Source organism: Sus scrofa, chromosome 4, assembly GCF_054392235.1.
Source record: "Sus scrofa isolate SSC_HxYL_T2T_F1_AM1 chromosome 4, Sscrofa_HxYL_maternal_Yorkshire_Landrace_v2.0, whole genome shotgun sequence".
Classification (NCBI taxonomy): domain Eukaryota; kingdom Metazoa; phylum Chordata; class Mammalia; order Artiodactyla; family Suidae; genus Sus; species Sus scrofa.
Window position 1 is genome coordinate 78,912,965 of NC_139386.1, and position 18,029 is coordinate 78,930,993.

The 18,029-nt window shown below is 41.6% G+C and overlaps 1 protein-coding gene and 1 long non-coding RNA gene across 13 annotated transcripts in view; one reads left to right on the forward strand and one right to left on the reverse strand.

Moving 5' to 3' along the window:
* Positions 1–18,029, forward strand: part of LOC102166303 (uncharacterized) — a 169,310-nt gene that overhangs the window by 137,210 nt on the left and 14,071 nt on the right. For 3 of the 12 annotated variants that reach the window (XR_014843800.1, XR_298335.4, XR_014843801.1), the window contains exons 4-7: positions 1,062–1,147; positions 3,942–4,087; positions 6,777–6,846; positions 13,184–13,229. This is a non-coding gene — a long non-coding RNA (uncharacterized LOC102166303). Of the gene's footprint in view, positions 1–1,061; positions 1,148–3,941; positions 4,088–6,776; positions 6,847–13,183; positions 17,163–18,029 lie in introns of those variants that run through there. The other 9 variants (XR_014843806.1, XR_014843795.1, XR_014843802.1 and 6 more) reach the window with 5 other exon arrangements.
* FAM110B (family with sequence similarity 110 member B) overlaps positions 6,758–18,029 on the reverse strand; it is a 164,419-nt gene continuing 153,147 nt past the window's right edge. Inside the window, exons 5-6 of the transcript XR_014843790.1 lie at positions 14,876–14,936; positions 6,758–6,856 (exon numbers count right to left, since the gene is read on the reverse strand). The gene's annotated coding sequence lies outside the window, so the exon portion shown is untranslated. The remainder of the gene's footprint in view (positions 6,857–14,875; positions 14,937–18,029) is intronic.

Below are 18,029 nucleotides of genomic sequence, written 5' to 3' on the forward strand. Positions count from 1 at the left end.
TAAATCTGTTATGTCACTTCTATACTGTAAATGTTCCAGTGGCTTTCTATCATGCTAAGAACCCAGAGTCATTTGCATCATCCAAGAGGCCCCTTGAGGTCTGACCTTGGTCTCTCTGACCTCGTGCTGATGGTCAGCCTGCTGTGCTCCATCAGCATTTTTACTGTTCCTTTTACATCTAGGTTCTTCTTTTCCCAAGGCTTTCCCACTTGCTCTTCCCTTGGCTTGGAACCACCTCCCAGGAGCTTCTTCACATGGCATGCTCCCTTACCACCGCCAGCATACAGTCCATATTCAGATGTCACCTCCACAGAGATATCTTCCCCAACCACCTGGCCTTCTTCTCCGACTGCCCTCCACCCTTGACTCTGCTTTGTCTTCCAAGCCCACGTGGTGATAAGGGCTTGGAAGACAAAGCAGAGTCAGGGGTGGAGGGCCGTTCCACCTATTGCAAAGGAGGAGCTGATAGCATGACACCTTTGTTTTTTATTGTTGGGATCCTCCCCTAGAACATAAACCCTATGAGCTCTGTGACTCTGTCTCATCACCCCTGTGTCCTGGGGTCTAGAACAGAGCCTAACACACAGCAGGCTTACGAGAACCACTTTGGGGATGAATAAATACAATTGTTATACCTAATTTCGAATCCTTGTAATTAGTATAAGGAGAGTAACGAACTTCTGCAAACTTAAAGATCAACAAGGGAAGAAATGATGCCACTCTGAGAAACACTGAAATGTGGTTTTAGTAATGCCTTAATGATGTTCATTAAAGGTCCATGAAATCTCTCCACTTTACTTTCAGTTTCTCCACTGAGGCCTGTAGGATGAGCTGGAGATCCTTTTCCTGATTATGATTGTAGATACCAGAGGGCCTGACCTGGGCTTTTGTTAGGAAGGAGAAAAGGAGGTTGAAGGGCTGGTGATCTGACTTGCACCCCATGAAGCGAAGGGGAGCATGTGGACGCTCAGTGAAGGGGCTCCCACGGGAGAAACGGAATTCCACGACTTGGCCCAGGTCCAGTGGTGACAATACTCACCCATACTCTGTTCCTTTTGCAGGAATTTGTCGTTTCTCCCAAACATCCACTGAGGGAATGAAAAGCTCCATGGAACTTCTCACTCCCATCAAGTTCTAATTTGCAGAGGTAGAGTTCCCGTCCTAAGAGGTCTTTATGCTCATGCTTTGCTTTGTATAGACCAGATATTCTAAATACTTTTCATCTTCTGCTTCTGATAAACATGTCATTGCATTTAACCAAAATAAAAAAACCCTCATGGTTTCAATAAAATGAGCCTTTTAACAAATACTTAACTGACTCTAACAAAGAAAAAAGCAACATATTCAGATGAGAAAAAAAAAACCGTCCATCTGAAGGAAAACATATGCTAGTTATGTACATTCAAGAGTTTACTTTGAAATTTCAGTAAAAAAACCAACATATGCATTTGATTATCTCATATTCCCATATTCTAGGCTGCCTTTTGCATTCTTTTCCTGCACAGATAATTTTCACAATCATGATTCTAATACACAAACAACATCGCTGCTTCTACATTAACAATGACACAGAGGCAGCCAGTAAAAGGCCAATAGGAAATGAGATACAGTTCTGATTTTATCCCAACAGGAAAGAAGATATGTTTATAATTTCCCAGTGGGAAATCAGATCTATGCCTCTGCGGAGCTTGACAAGATGATGGTGTCTTATCCCCCTCTATTAACTTAATATCAGAATGATGGTAATGCAGAGTTAAATAAACAGGAATAGACTGCTAATGTCAGTCAAAATATATGTCAATTGCATTTCTATGGCTGGTTACATGAAATTCAAGTTCATTACTGAAAGTACTTGTAATTTTCTTTCCTTATTGTCCAAATCAGAGTGAAAAAAATGCCAGACTACAACTTTCATCATATCATTTATTTCAAGAGTTATCTTCTTATAATTTACCCCTAACTCTTCCTATCCAACCAACCTCACCCCCATTTTTAGCTGGAAGTTTCCATATGAAATAGGTGATATGCTGTATATGTTTACCTGAAAATGCAAATGTAAATCTATTTGTGCAAAAATGATTCCTTAAATCAAATTTCCAGTCTTGGAAAACTCCTATTTAATTTGCAGAGCTAGCCTCAGATTAATTTTCCTCAGAGATATGCTCTGTGGCTTTCCAAGTTGAACAGCGTATTCTAGATGACTAATGTTTCAGTGCTGTTTTTTCCTTAGCAACATCAAATGGACTGTACAGGAGAAGGAGCCTGATTTACTGACATCAGCGCTCTCTGTGGGGGGCTTTGCCAAGTGCCGCCATATGCGCCCCACTTAAGATGCTCCTTCTAGGAGGCTTTTATCAAAACAATGTGAAAGCTGTGACACTCCTGAGCGAGTTCCTGGGTCAAAACAGAAATCATAGATTGGTGCCCAAGGCTGGCTAGTGCTCCTAGGAGGACGTCTAAGATTTCTTCAGCCAAACACTTTATTCATCCTGAGTAGGTGGTCATGAGAAAGGGAATGTATGTATATGTATGACTGGGTCACTTTGCTACACAGCAGAAATTGGCACATTGTAAATCAACTATACTTCAATAAAAAAACGAAAAAATACCGTGCCATAGATGCCTTGTGTAAACAGCTTTTCCTTCTGATCTTCTGATTTCATTATAGTAAAACCTATTTTATGGCTTATTAATTAAAATGCACCTCTTATATATGCAAGGCTCCTAGAGGCCTCTCCCAACCAGCAGAAGGAAAAGACAAATCAAATCAAACTCTCCAGTAGCTGTTGGGTTATCCAGTCTGTTAAAGAGGTCCCAGCACCAAAAAAGCCACAAAGAAAAAGAGCTACTGTAGAGGTAAAACCCAAATCAGCTGACCAGCAACTACTTGAGATTCCAGGGCAGGGAGTGCTGATGGTCTTGGCTTTGGCTTTGTTCTCCTGGGGGCAGTGTTGGGGCTCCTGTTATGTAAATTTGGGCTACATCCATTGGTTAGAGAAATTCAACAGTGAGTTCATTTGCCCTGGCACATAAATATGTTGGCAAAACTGCTGTGGTTAGAAACAAATTCATTTCGGTTTTAAAATCAGCTTTCTCTGTTACTTTTTTTTTTTTTTTTTTAATCAAGAAAAGGTATCACCAAAGTGATAAGGCAGTAAACACAAGTGTAAAAATAACACATGGAAGTCAAAAGAGTCAAGTCAGACTGTGAATGTACAGCAAGTTTTAAGCCAGTTCCTGGAAAATGGAAATCTCTTGCCTGCAATATCCAGGAAAATGGAATAAAATCTTTATTTTCTGATACAGAGTAGTGTCCAAGCTAAGATGCTGAGTTTTTGTTTTGTTTTGTTTTGTTTTTGAATGTATGATAATAGAGTGAATTTTTCCCCAGGGTAATATTGGTTTAAAAAATGCTTTGAGGAGTTCCCATCATGGCATAGGGGGTTAAGAACCTGTCTGCAGTGGCTTGGGTCGCTGTGGAGAAGCAGGTCAGATCCCCAGCCTGGCACAGTGGGTTAAAGGATCCAATAGCAGCTGTGGCGTAGGTTGCAGCTACGGCTCAGTTTTAATCCCTGGCCTGGGAACTTCATACGATGTGGGGATGGCCATTAAAAAAGAAATGCTTTCAGCTAACCACATGGTCAGGCAATTCCTAAAACAGTTGCTTTGTGCTATGGGTGCTGATATGATGCTCTCCCTCCCAAGAGTTTACTTCTGAAAAGGAGTCCTATAGAAACTTCTAACAGCTCTGATTTGCGATGAATTCCTATAACTGGTTTGTATTATAGTAAATATAAGAGCAGTCTCCTTAATTAATTCTCATCACAAAATATACAGAGGATGTGATAGACTGTGTATGCGGACACTTAACAAGCCTTTCTCAGAGTTGAGGATCGGAGAGTTGGAGTGACTTGCGGTGTTTGACTATGTTCTTGATGTAGATACATTCTCCGCGGCCAGTTCCAAGCTACCAACGTGCCCTGATAGACTGTAGTGTTGGGGAGACAAGGCCAGTGGACATCAGCACAGAGAATTTCTACCATCTGGATACAAGTAACAGTGAAGAACCTCAAGACGACAGAGCAGAGTAAGATGTAATTGAGTAACTAGAAAATGTTGAGTTTTAAGTGTTTATACCTTTTTATAGACTATAACACTGTAATATTATATAAAATATGTAATGTATTTTTTCAGATTTTATTTTATTTTTTTATATAATGATTTTTATTTTTTTCCATTATGGCGGGTTTACAGTGTTCTGTCAGTTTTCTACTGTACAGCATATATACAATCTTTTTTCTCACATTATCAGGCTCCATCATAAGTGACTAGACATAATTCCCAGTGCTACACAGCAGGATCTCATTTCTTTTCCATTCCAAAGGCAAGAGTTTGCATCTATTAACCCCAAGTTCCTGATCCATCCCACTCCCCTCCCCCCCATCAACCACAATAATATACGGCACCAATGAGCCTTTCCACAGTAATGTAATTTTTAATACTGGCTAGGTTGAACAACCAGTTTGAAAATCTTCTCAAAATTTGACAATGCTTCTTGTGCACTAGTGCAAGCTGGCTCCAGGAAATCATGGTAAGACTTTTGGCAGTAGTGTTTTTCTTATGAAAAAGCTTTTTTTTCCTTTTTTTTCTTTTTTTCTTTTTAGGGCCACACCTGAGGCATATGGAAGTTCCCAAACTAGGGGTTAAATCAGAGTTGCAGCCGCCAGCCTATACCACGGCCACAGCAACGCAGGATCCAAGGTGCATCTGCGACCTACACCACAGCTCATGGCAATGCCAGATCCTTAACCCACTGAGTGAGGCCAGGGATTGAACCTGCATCCTCATGGACACTATGTTGGGTTCTTAACTTACTGAACTACAAAGAGAACTTCAAAGGTTTCATTTTGAAAGAATGAAAATGTAAAAGGCTTTCAGTTAATGACTGTTGCTGTATCTGGATGAATACTTTCTCGACACACTGTTCCACTCAGCACCCCCTTCACAGTTCTTGATGGACATTTTAACCCTGTCTGCAGTGAACGGGATCCGAGGGGAAGTACATGATTCCTGTGAACAAACCTTTCTCCTCCATCCCTAGCATTTCACTGGCATATCCGTCCCCTGCAGGTTGTTCCTATCATATGACAAGCATGTCCAGTCCCTGTACTTTTCCATTTGCCCACCCCATCCGTGCTGCCCCCACAACGGTCCCCTAAGTGCTCAGATCAGAGCAGGACGTGGAGTTAAGGACAGAGCCTTGCCCACCGTCTGGGCTCCTGGGCCAAGGGTCATGCTCACAGAAGCGGTGCCCTGTATATGCACACTGAGGGGTAGAGGATGCTTGGCCAACGGGAACCTGCTGTACAGCACAGGGATCTCTAGCCAGTACTCTGTGATCATCTATGTGGGAAAAGATTCTGAGAGAGAATGGATATGGATGTGTATGTACAACTGGGTCACTTTGTACAGCAGAAATTATCACAGCCTTGTACATTAACTATATACCTCAGTAAAACTTAAAAGAAGGAAAGAAGAATTAACACCAAGCAAACCAAACCAATCCAAACAAATAGTGCTTATAATTAGGCTTACAAATAATTTGGAATTTATCTTTTTTTTTCAGTGTTCCCCAAGTTTTGTGTATTGATGTTTTATTTCTGTAATAGAACAAAGGTTATATTCTTTTGAAAAACCACACTGCAAAGTAATCAAGGCCATACTGGAAGTAGAGAACTGTGCTACACAGAGAAAGGAGCAATATGATGGGTGACATATATTAGAATATTTTGACTAATTAATACATTACAATTGAATACCCCAAATTCAATTTGCCGCTCAGTCTCTTGAAACGCTTATGCATGAGGTATTGTTAAATTGTGATAATTTACAAAAAGACATCTTTGTTGTCTTAATGTAGCTAGTCATATGCAGGACAAGACAATAGCAAACAAAAATATAAAATGAGATCAAGGAATGACCTTTCATCATGAACACATCTCAGAGGAAACAAGAATTTTTCAGTCCTGTTAAATGAGTCCAATTCTTCAAACATAAAGCATGAACTTTTTATTTGTATGAGTCAGATCACAGAAAAAGCAATTATAGGAGGTTCCTGTCATGGCTCAGCAGGAATGAATCTGACTAACATCCATGAGGATGTGGGTTCGATCCCTGGCCTCACTCAGTGGGTTAAGGATCCTGCATTGCTGTGAGCTGTGGTGTAGGTTCCAGATGCCCTTGGATCTGGGGTTGTGGCTGTGGCTGGTAGCTATAGCTCTGATTGGACCCGTGGATTTGGAACTTCCATATGCCAGGAGTGCGGCCCTAAAAAGCAACAACAACAACAACAAAAAAAAAAAAAAAAAAAGAAGAAGAAGAAAAAGCAGTTATAATGAAATGTATTCTGTGATTTAATAAAATTTCATAAATATAAAAACCATTTAAAAAAGGGATGTCCTAAAAGAAAAAAAGGGGGGGAGTTCCTTTTGTGACTCAAGGAATTAAGAATCCCAGTAATTTACATGAGGATACAAGTTCGATCCCTGTCCTCACTCAGTGGATTAAGGATCTGGCATTGCCGTGAGCTGCAGCATAGGTTGCAGATGTGGCTCAGATCCCACGCTGCTGTGGCTGTAGCATAGGCCTCAGCTGCAGCTCCAATTAGACCCCTAGCCTGGGAACTTCCACATGCTGTGGGTGTGGCCCTAAAAAGAAAAAAAAAATAAAAGAAGTGATGCCCTTCCCTGAATGTCTCTTGTCTCTTCTGTCTTCAGGTTCTTGGTCCTGCTGTTACCCTGATGCCACCATCTTCCTCCTCGACTTTCCCCAGTCCATCTTCCAAAGGTGTGAATCTCTAAATAAAGGGAGTGATTATTAGGGTAGCACCTAATGTTGATGAGATCACAGTGTTTACATCTAAGTTTCACTGAAGGCCTGTTTTCTGTTTCTATGTGGAGCCAACTGTGCCTTTGGGGAGGGAGATGGAAGCCCAGTGTTTTTACAAACACTGCATTTCATCTTTCTGAAATGAATCTAGATTAAAAAAAGATGACATTCAAAGAAGATGATTTATTACCTCAGAAAAATCCCCCTTTGCCATACGTTTTAGTCTTAAGATTAATGTAGAACACTCTGCATGATGTGTTTTATGTATTTTTTTATGGTTCCATCACTATATTTCTTTCTCTAGTAGCTTTATAATAGATACCATAAAGAAAGTCGTCACCGAAACATAAAGTTAAGATTTGTAGGTAAGGGTCCTAGTTTAGAAGGTGGGACAAATTCAAGAGGCCTTTTGTGCCTGATTTTTGCACTGAGGAGCCTCAATACTAAAGAAGGAAGAACAAATATCAGTAATATTATAAACAAATGGAATACTAGCAATATAGGATTGCATTACCTGTGTACTCAACTCCTATCTGCTAGAGTTATTTAAGAAATATTAATAATTTTAGTTCCATTTATAATTATTTAGTAGGCTTTGAGGGGTAGATTTTTTCCCCTGATATTTTTTCTGTGATTTTTTTTTCTTCTAAAAAGAGGAATTTTAGGAATTACCTTTGTAGCTCAGTGGAAACAAATATGACTCATAACCATGAGGATGCAGGTTCCATCCCTGGCCTCAGTGGGTTAAGGATCTGATGTTGCTATGAGCTGTGGTGTAGGTCCCAGAGCCAGCTTGGATCCCATGTTGCTGTGGCTGTGGTGTAGGCTGGTGGCTACAGCTCCGATTCGGCCTCTAGCCTGGTAACCTCCATATGCTGCATATGCTGCAGACGCAGCCCTAAAAAGACAAACAAACAAACAAACAAAAACAAACAAACAAACAAAAAAAACCACAGAAATTTTAGGAGTTCCCATCGTGGCTCAGTGGTACCTAACTGAACTAGTATCCCTGAGGACACAGTTTCCATCCCTGGCCTCGCTCAGTGGGTTAAGGATATGACGTGGTGAGCTGCACTGTAGGTCACAGATATGGCTCAGATCTGGCATTGCCATGGCTGTGGCATAGGCTGGCAGCTATAGCTCCAATTTGACCCCTAGACTGGGAACTTCCATATGCTGTAGGTGCGGCCCTAAAAAGACCAAAAAAAAAAAAAAAGGAATTTTAATAATTTTAAGAGTAAGTATAAATTTGAACTTCGAAAGGGTCAATTGTAGTTCAGGATTTGGAAGATAAAATGTTTAAATGAGGCTTGAGCTTAGTGTAACACATGTGCTTCTTCAATCTTTTTTGCAATAATACCTCAGAGCAAATAAAACCAGCTGTGTAAATGAAAAATTCAAATTAGATACATTTAGAACAGCCGCTGGTACCGAAGAATGCATTTGCAAATCTATTCTATTCCTTCTGTTACTGAATATAAGCAAACAAACCATCAGTGAAACTTCAGAATATCTGAAGTCAGGACATCTCTGATTTATGACAAAAACTAATATAGCAAATGTTATTTAGCAGCTAAAGGATATCAGAAAACAAGATGATCGTGATAGATAGAGCTTATGGGTTATTGTATAATATTATGAATAGAAAATACTATCCTGAGAAATACAGTAAACTACCAAGAATAAATATATATATATATATTTTTCTTATGTACCTACATGTGCATGTAAACTATTTTGACAATTCATTTAAAATTGACCTGAGAAGCCTTATAATTATTTATTAGCTAAATTTTGAGTTACATTAACTATTTCTAGCTAAATAATTTGTCTATAACAAGTAAAGGCATGGTTCATTTCAGCGTAGTTCTATAGTTAACAGAATGAGGTCATTTTCCTGTGAAACATAGATTTTTGAGAGATTAGTGTATACCCTTATCTTTGAGAAAATTTGGGCCCAGGGTCACTCCTTGAGAGTAGATGACCTGTCCTGAGAGGGGTGAGGGTTGCATGGATGCTGCCAGTGGTCACAACCGGCCTCAGGGCAGCTTGAGTCAATTTCCGCTCACACGAAGCCACTTTGAATCAACCCAGGTTTTTCCTCCCTGATCCACAGCCCTTGAGGCCACAGGTGTGAGCCAAGGGAGGTGGCACACTTTCTTACCTTTCTGGCCTGATTCCGACTGTACCATTTCCCCAGCGAAGTGACTTGCACACCCAGCCTGTCCTACCTTGTGACAAATGCCAGCCCAGGATGGACAGGCTAGTCACTCTTTCACTTGAGATCCCATTGTCAAGGACTCAGTCTCTGCTAGGGCCCAGTCCCACATGGGACCTGCTATTCAAACAGCTCTCGCTGCAGGAGGTGGGACCTCACTCCAGAACCCTAGAGGCCGGGCTGCAGCGCTCTCACTGGGGGCTCCCACCCAAGGGCTCCTCCTGCACTCCTGGCTCTGCTGGGCCATTCGGGCTGAGAGTCAGAACCTGAACCTACAGCAAAGGTTTCCTGGCCTTGGACCCACTCACAATAGGCAAGCTTCAAGTCACCTGCTGTTGGGTGGGAGCAGCTGTTCCAAGGGAGGGGTGTGTGGCCTATAGATCCAAGTGACAGGGATGCAAGATGCAACATCTTGTCCTTTGTCATAAGGGGGATGATCTGGTTTGCTCAGACAATTACACCCATTGAAACCTTACAATGCCATATACTAGATGGGTCACCATGCTGTACAGTAGAAAAAAAAATTGTACTGGGGAAATAACAAAACAAAACACAACAAAAAAGCCTTACAATGCTTTAAGTCCTGCTGCATAGCCCAGGAACGGTGTCCCACCTCTTGGGCTAACACATGATGGGGGATGATATGAAAAAAAAGTGTCTATGTATGACGGGGTCACTTGGCTGTACAGCAGAGACGGGCACAACCTTGTAAGTCAACTATCCTTTAATAAAAATAAATAAATAAAGGGAAAAAACCTTCACAATGCTGCCGACCACATTATAGTTGTGAGGTTTAGCTCCTGTTCTTTGGCACCCTGTTGCTCACTAGGGCACCCAGCATGCTTGCCCCTTTCCTGCTCATCACGTTCCATCAGCACAGCGCCAGCAGCGTAGGGGCCCGACACATCCTGCAGAAAGTCAGAGCAGTCCTGGAAGCTTAGCTCTATCAAAGCTGTATGCAGGCTGAGCAGAGAATGGCTTATGCTCTCTGCTGCATGTGGTGGTACATCCTGCTTTTCATTCCTGGCATTATTCATAAGCATTTCCTCATGTCATTCAACATTCTCTTAAGAATAATTTTTATTTATCTATTTTTGTTCTTCTCATGGCTGCACCTGTGGCATATGGAGGTTGCTGGGTTAGGGGTCGAATTGAAGCTGCAGCTGCTGGCCTACACCACAACCACAGCAACGCTGCATCCGAGCTATATCTGCAACCTATGCGGCAGCTTTCGCCAAAGCTGGATCCTTAACCCACTGAGCAAGGCCAGGGTTCATACCCGCATCCCCATGGACACTATGTTGGGCTCTTAATCTGCTGAGCCACAAAAGGAAGTCCTTTTAAAAAATAATTATTAAATGGCTTTATAGTATTCCATCATAGTGCTATATCATATTCATTAAGCTATTCTCTAATTACCTGACATTTAGATTTTAAAGTATTTATTACTAGAAATAATGTTGTGATCAACTTTTTGCATCATGACTCTATTTTCATCTTATTTTCTTAAGAGGAATTTCTAGACATGAATTACTGAATTAGAGTTTGAAGATGTTTAAGGCCCTGGATTCACACTTACAATCTGTTCCTTAGAAACGGTGATCTGGAGTTCCCGTCGTGGCACAGTGGAAACGAATTCGACTAGGAGCCATAAGGTTGTGGGTTCGATCCCTGGCCTCACTCAGTGGATTAGGGATCCAGCGTTGCCATGAACTGTAGTGTAGGGTCATAGACGTGGCTCGGATCTGGCACTGCTGTGGCTCTGGCGTAGGCCAGTAGCAACAGCTCTGATTAGACCCCTGGCCTGGGAACCTCCATGTGCCGAGGACAAAGGACAAAAAACAAAACAAAACAAAGAAACAGTGTTCTCATTAACATTCCTCCAGCTGTGTTTTAGAACACTCGTCCCCCACCCTCTGACCTGCACTGATATTGGCATCTTTTTTTAACTTTTGCAAATATGACCATTAAAATTTCTTGTTACTATTATCCTAATATCTGTTACCGTGATGTTGTGATGTTAAGTTGAATATTTTCATATGCTTATTAGAAATGCTTATTTCCTGTTTTTCTCTCGACTTTCCTGATGAGGAGAGAGTATGATCCTATTCCATATTATTCCACATTCTTACAGATATTACATCTTTCTCATCCTTTTTTTTTTTTTTTTTTCTTTTTAGGGCTGCACCCACGGCATATGGAGGTTCCCAGGCTAGGGGTCAAATTGGAGCTGTAGCCGCTAGCCTACGCCACAGCCACAGCCACAGCAACACCAGATCTGAGCTCTGTCTTCGATCTACACCACAGCTCACAGCAGTGCTGGATCCTTAACCCGCGGAGCAAGACCAGGGATCGAACCTGCCTCCTCATGGATGCTAGTCAGATTCATTTCCACTGAGCCATGACGGGAACTCCTAAATCTTTATCATTCTTAACTTGGTGTCATTCCTTATGTAATTTAAGACCCTAACCTGTTACCATATTTTAGCAGAAGGGAGAATTGCTCCCTTTGATTCAACAATGGTAGTCAAGACACACACTCAGTAACTACTGTGTAACTGTTTCATTGTCCCTACCCCACGAGATCAGTCCCTTCTCTCTCTTCCTTGCTCTTCTCCGCCAACCTGGTGGGCCCTGTCTGGCGTGAGATCCCCGGGGCCTCAGAGCTGATCACTCTGGGGGTGGGAGAGTGATGGACAGAAAGGCGAGCATGCCATGCTCCCCACTGGGTGATCTAGACCTCAAGTGTAGATGCGGACCAGTGCTTCGCTCACCAGTTTTTACTTCCCCCTCAATTCTTTCCTCCACTCCAAGTTGTTGCTATTTCTATTCAGTTATAGAAATGTAAATGGAGCACAGCACAAGGATGGATCTCTAAATACACGGTGTCGAGTGAAAGAAGCTGCTCACAAGAATGTACATGATGGAGTTCCCGTCATGACTCAGTGGTTAACGAATCCGACTAGGAACCATGAGGTTGTGGGTTCTATCCCTGGCCTTGCTCATTGGGTTAAGGATTTGGTGGTGCTATGAGCTGTGGTGTAGGTTGCAGACACAGCTCGGATCTGGCATTGCTGTGGCTCTGGTGTAGGCCGGTGGCTACAACTCTGATTAGACCCCTATCCTGGGAACTTCCATATACTGCAGGTATGGCCCTAGAAAAGGCAAAAAGGCAAAAAGGCAAAAAAAAAAAAAAAAAAAAATGTGCATGATACATTCGGAAGACGTCCCATTGACCTGAAGTTCAAGAACCGGCAGATTAATCTCTAGGGATAGAAGTTAAAATAGTGGGTTCCTTTGCCTGGGAGGATATTGGCTAGAAGGTGTGTGAGAGACACACCTGGGACATCCTGTCATTGATCCGGGGGAAGAGGGTCATTCATAGTATGTGCATATATTAAAATTCATCAATTAAAGATGATACCCTTTATTGTATAGTATTATAGACCTCAACAAACATTTAAAGAAGAGGAAACAGTATACTCTGAGTCTTCTGTTAAGTGAGTTCTAAGGAATTTTATGGTTGTTTTTTTTCTTTTTCTACTTGGATGTCTTTGTAACTGAATAATATTAAACCCCTTTCACATGACTTTCATTCTGAAGTTTATTGTTTCCTTCCAGTTGAAGTTAAAGAAAATCATTTCCAAAGCCCTATGTAGTAAATTCTTGTACATTTTTTTCACCCAATGAAGTCAAATATTTTATGGCAAATCTCATACACATTTTTCCCAGATTAGTTTAGCACCAAGAATTCCCAATATAGACATGCCACAGAAATGCACCTTAATATTAATTATGCTAGGTGCAATTAACACAACTTATAACCTCATCCAATAATTTATGAAGTAGGCTGCCACCAGGGAATTAGAAAGCAGGGCAGAGGCTTCATATCTGTAATTATAATACCTAATTTATGCTTTTTAAGACCTCTGTATTTTTTAAATGTTTTTCATCTGCTACATATGTAGTTGTCTTCCACTCTCAAAAAAATAAGTGTTAATAAATTTTGTTTACATCTTATTTCTTTTGCCAAGCAAGAAAATGTTACATATTAACTCTTTTTTTTTTTTTTTTTAGAAATGGAATTCTAGCCTGTATCGATACAGCTGGCACACCAGGAAAGGTACTGATTTAAAATATCAGAAATATTTTAAAGGAACCATTTCAAAATAATTACTTATAGAAGTCACATGAAACTCCCAAGACCTTATGTCTCATTATAGTTCCCGGACTTGGAAGGAACTGATACATCCAAACATCTAACCTAGACTTTCTCTGAAATTGTGGGCTCTTACCACACACTCTTCTTGGATTGTCCCTATGAACAAATCTCAACAGCTGTTTGGGAAAACTTGATTTTTTTTTTCTTCCAGGAAACATTAGAAAACAGTCCTTTTTAAAGTGCTTGTATTCACATGCTTTTTCTCTAACCCTTGTTGGATCCCTAATTAATCTATAAATGTAATAGACTTCTAATCAGAATCCTTTAGGAGATTTTTGGATCGTGGAGGAGAAATCTGAAATTCAACTTAAATAATACATCCTCAAGAAGTGAAGAAGGTTTAGAAAAGCGTAAGATGGCGGCTTGTCTATCAGATACGGAAACGTGAACTTGGAATGACCAGCCACCGTTTATAGGACACGTACCAGGGTCAACTGGCTGCTGCCCTGCAGTAGCAGTGACCCCTGGGAATCCCAGTGAAGAGACACATCCAGGGTGGACCAGCCAGTCACCTAGCAGCAGAGAAGTGTGCCTGCCACGGAGGAGTGGTGATTTATCCCCAGGGGAGTATACACAGGCAGTCTGGATTTGAACTTCTCCTCATGCCCTCTTTCTGCCGGTACCACTAGCACTGATTTGCTGCAGACTTTATTTTCTCTCTTGGTCTCCAAGATGACTTTATTTTTGACCAAGGAACTTATCCTACACTTCGCTACGATGACTTGATGTGCACGTGACCTACCAGTCTCGCTACAGACCCCAGGACCCAGAAGCATATTATTGGTAGGGTGACCAGATGTCCCATCTTGCCTAGGATGACCCTGACTTATGCCTGTTGTTCCAGAATAATTCTTCCAAGTGCTCCATTTTGCTACTGCAGTTTGAGAGAGTGGAGAGAGGGGCTGAGAAATGCCTGTTTCATCCACTAATTGGGGGCCAAGGGCGATGCCGACAGGGTGGTTTCTGTGACCTGGAGCCTGATTACAGTGGGTTAAGGAGCCAAAGGGATAGGAAAGAGCAGAGGCAGAGAATGGGAGCAAATCTGGGAAGTCTGGCTCTGGATTGACAGAGAGGATGGGGAGCCGGAGGGCTCCAGATCCTTCCGGGGGAGGCTCACTCCCTTGATTGTTTTTTTGAAGCGCTTTATCTTTTATTGAATACATTTGGCATAAAACATTGTATAAATTTAAGGTATACAAAGTGTAAATTTGACACATATATTGTAATATGATTTTCATTATAGTAATATTTTGCACGTCTATCACTTAAAAAGAAGTCCTTTTTTATTGGTTGGGATAATCAGTTTTAGTCATTTAGCAGATCTAATGATTATAGTACAATATTATCGCCTGTACTAATTACACTGTACATTAGATCTCTTTGGCTTTTGTACCACTAGTTGCAAGTTTGTCCCCTTAAGCAACATCAATCTTACCATCCCATTCTCCCATCCCCTGGTAACTAGCATTCCTTTTTTTAGACGTTTGATTTTTTAGCTTTCAGATACGCGCTGTTATATGGTACTTGGCTTTCTCTTTCTCACTTACCTCATTTAGCTTAGTATGCTCAAGTTCCATTCCTGTTATTGCAAGTAAATTGGTCCAACCACTATGGAAAACAATATGTAAGTTTTCTCAAAAAATTAGAAATAGATCAAACATACAATCCAGCAATTCCACTTTGGAGTATATACCCAAAGGAAATGAAGACACACACATACACACACACACACACACACTATATACATCCATCCATACATATATCTTCATTTTCATGTTTATTGCAGCATTATTCACAGTAGCCAAGACATGGAAACAACATATATATAAATTTTGCCGTGAAAAAAGTGGATCATCTGCCATTCGCAACGACAGAAATGGACCTCACTTGCTCGATGAATTTTATTACATTTGTACTTGTACAATGATCATCACTCACTCATTCGCTTTTAACCTCAGGGATTGCAAAGCAGGGTGAAGTGCTGAGAGGCATGGCTGCACAGAAGGAAGGGTGTGTAGCTGCAGGGACGTGGCATCCTGTGGGGACCAGGTCCCCGGGGAATGGGAGAAGCATCGGGCTGAGCCGGGAGGGAGCTGAGGGCAGCATGGCTTTCCGGCTTTGCTTTACCACATCTGCAGAAAGGCGGGGCTTGTTCCTTTGGCCCTACCTCCAAAGTCACTGGACGGTAACAACCTGAATTAACTGCCAATATTTTTTTCAAATAATTTGGGAAGCCCCTAGGAAGAAATGGACTGCTTGAGAGGTGGAAGAGAGGAGGAACAGAATATCACCAAAAATGGAGGTTAAAGCCAGTGATACTTGGATAGGTCCAGTGATTCTGGGAACCAGTAGACCAACTAGTTTTAATACAGAGAAAATAAGGTATTTTGAGTGCCATGGAAGAAAATAAGATTTCTTTATACCATATATTATGCAAATAATCAGGGTGGAAGGGATTGGCTAACATACTTTAATCCTCCATTCTGAGGGACAAGCGAGTTTTTTAAGATCTTTTTATGCCTTATTTCTTAATGCTTCAATGACGGTGATTTGGTTCATTCAGTCAGGTACAGAATTGAAACATCTCATTCAGGTGGGGAGAATTTATGCTCTTTAAAACACTCAAATACTCCATTTGGTATTCAAAATAAGCCAAATGGCCTGGGATTCAGATGTTTTAATTGTTCCAAGTTTTTATACTATTAGCCATCTGCTTATGCAGCAGACAGACAAATGAAAACCTAGGAAGAGGGGTACATCAAACATGCATGCAAATCAAACAGAAATGCATTCTTTAGGAAAAAAAAATCATGGATACTTCTAGATGTTCCACACCAGGCAAATCTGCATTTTGTCATCAGGTCTGTGTCTTTCAGAGGGCATGATGTGCTACTTACTTTGTTTTAGGTATAACCTACATATGCTGATAGTTTTGACTGATCTGTTAAAAAAAAAAAAAATCCTCCTTCTGTGGGAATTGACCAGGAGCAAGGGGACATTCTCAGTTGAATGTAATTTTTATTCATGAGCTCTCTGAGTCTTAGGCTCTGGCTTTAGATCTTTTTTTGTGTGTGTGACAGGTTCAGAGGTTCAGTCTTGATAAGCCAGTGAATGTTGGGATATTTATTTAAATCTCTTGCATCTGCAGAAATCCAGCCAGGATCTTCTGAGAGCGGTCTTTCTTGCAGGCTTGCTGGCCCGCTGGCCTCCTTGCATCCTGGCCATCCCAGGGAATGGTCTACCTCGTGGCATTTCCTCACTTCTCCTTTGGGCCCTGGCAGCAAAGTAGAGATGTGGATACTGAGACAACAGCCCCACTTTGAGAGAGAAAGGAAGGCCTGACCAAGGGCCAGCTGTGGTCAGCTCAGATTTTACCACGGAACTGTGGTAAAGTTTAAGGGACTCTATGCTTTTAAGTCATAAATTTTAGTATTAATAACTTTTATCCATTGCTTTAAAATTTTATTTTATTCGAGTACAGTTGATTTACAGTGTTGTGTTAATTTCTGCTATAGAGCAAAGTGATTCAGTTATACATATGTTCTCACTCTTTTAAAAATATTCTTTTCTGGGAGTTACTGTGGTGGCTCAGGGGAAATGAACCTGACTCATGTCCATGAGGATACGGGTTCAATCCCTGGCCTTGCTCAGTAGGTTAAGGATCTGGTGTTGCCATGAGCAGTGGTGTCGGTCGCAGACATGGCTTGGATCCTACGTTGCTGTGGCTGTGGTGTAGGCCAGCAGCTCTAGCTCCAATTCAACCCTAGCCTGGGAACATCTATGTGCTGCACCTGAAACCCTAAAAATAAATAAATAAATAATCCTTTTCCATTATGGTTTTTCTCAGGCTATTGAATAATATAGTTCCCTGTGCTGTACAGTAGAACCTTGTTGTTATCCATTCTGCAGATCTAGTTTGCATCTGCTAATCCCAAATGCCCAATCCATCCCTCTCCCCCCACCTCCCCCTGGGCAACCACCAGTCTGCTCTCTGTCTGTGAATGTGTTTCTGTTTCGTAGGTAGAACTTTTATCCTTTAGGTGAAAGGGTCTTTTCTAGTTCACACACATCACTTTATATGAATCTACCTTTTTGGATTTTGTTCATCCAGTTCATGTTAATCCCCCACTTGGTGCCGGATGCTGGATGAAGCACAGGGGACCCATTCATGGATGAACTTGTGTAAATAACTCAGGGAGGTGCTCCCCTGGGAGGGGTCCTTTCTTTCCCCTTCCACTGAGTCAGTACCTTTTTCTATGCCCTGTGGCACCAGATTCCTTATTCAACAAATATTTCTTGAACATTTTGTTCATCAGGTTTTTCTACAAAATGAAGAATCACAATTATAAAGCCTCAGTGACAGACAACTATAAGCTTTCATTTATTATTCACTCATCTCCTGTTATGTGGGTGTTGGCTGATGGAGGCCGGCTTTGCTGAGCTTGCTGCTCGAGTGTGAAATGGGTCTGGGTCCATTCACTCCCTTTCCATCTTCCTTAGACCCTTGGCTATTTGAGGATGGCAGCGGCATGCGAGGGGCAGGAGGAGACCTGTGATGCTCTTGCAGTCAGACCTGGCATGCTGGCACATTCCATCGGCCAAACAAGTCAGAGCCACGCTCACCATCAATGGCTTGGGGATGTACACGCCTTCCTTGGAGTCTGGGTGTGGGGCAAGGGAATGAATGATCATCTGCTCTAT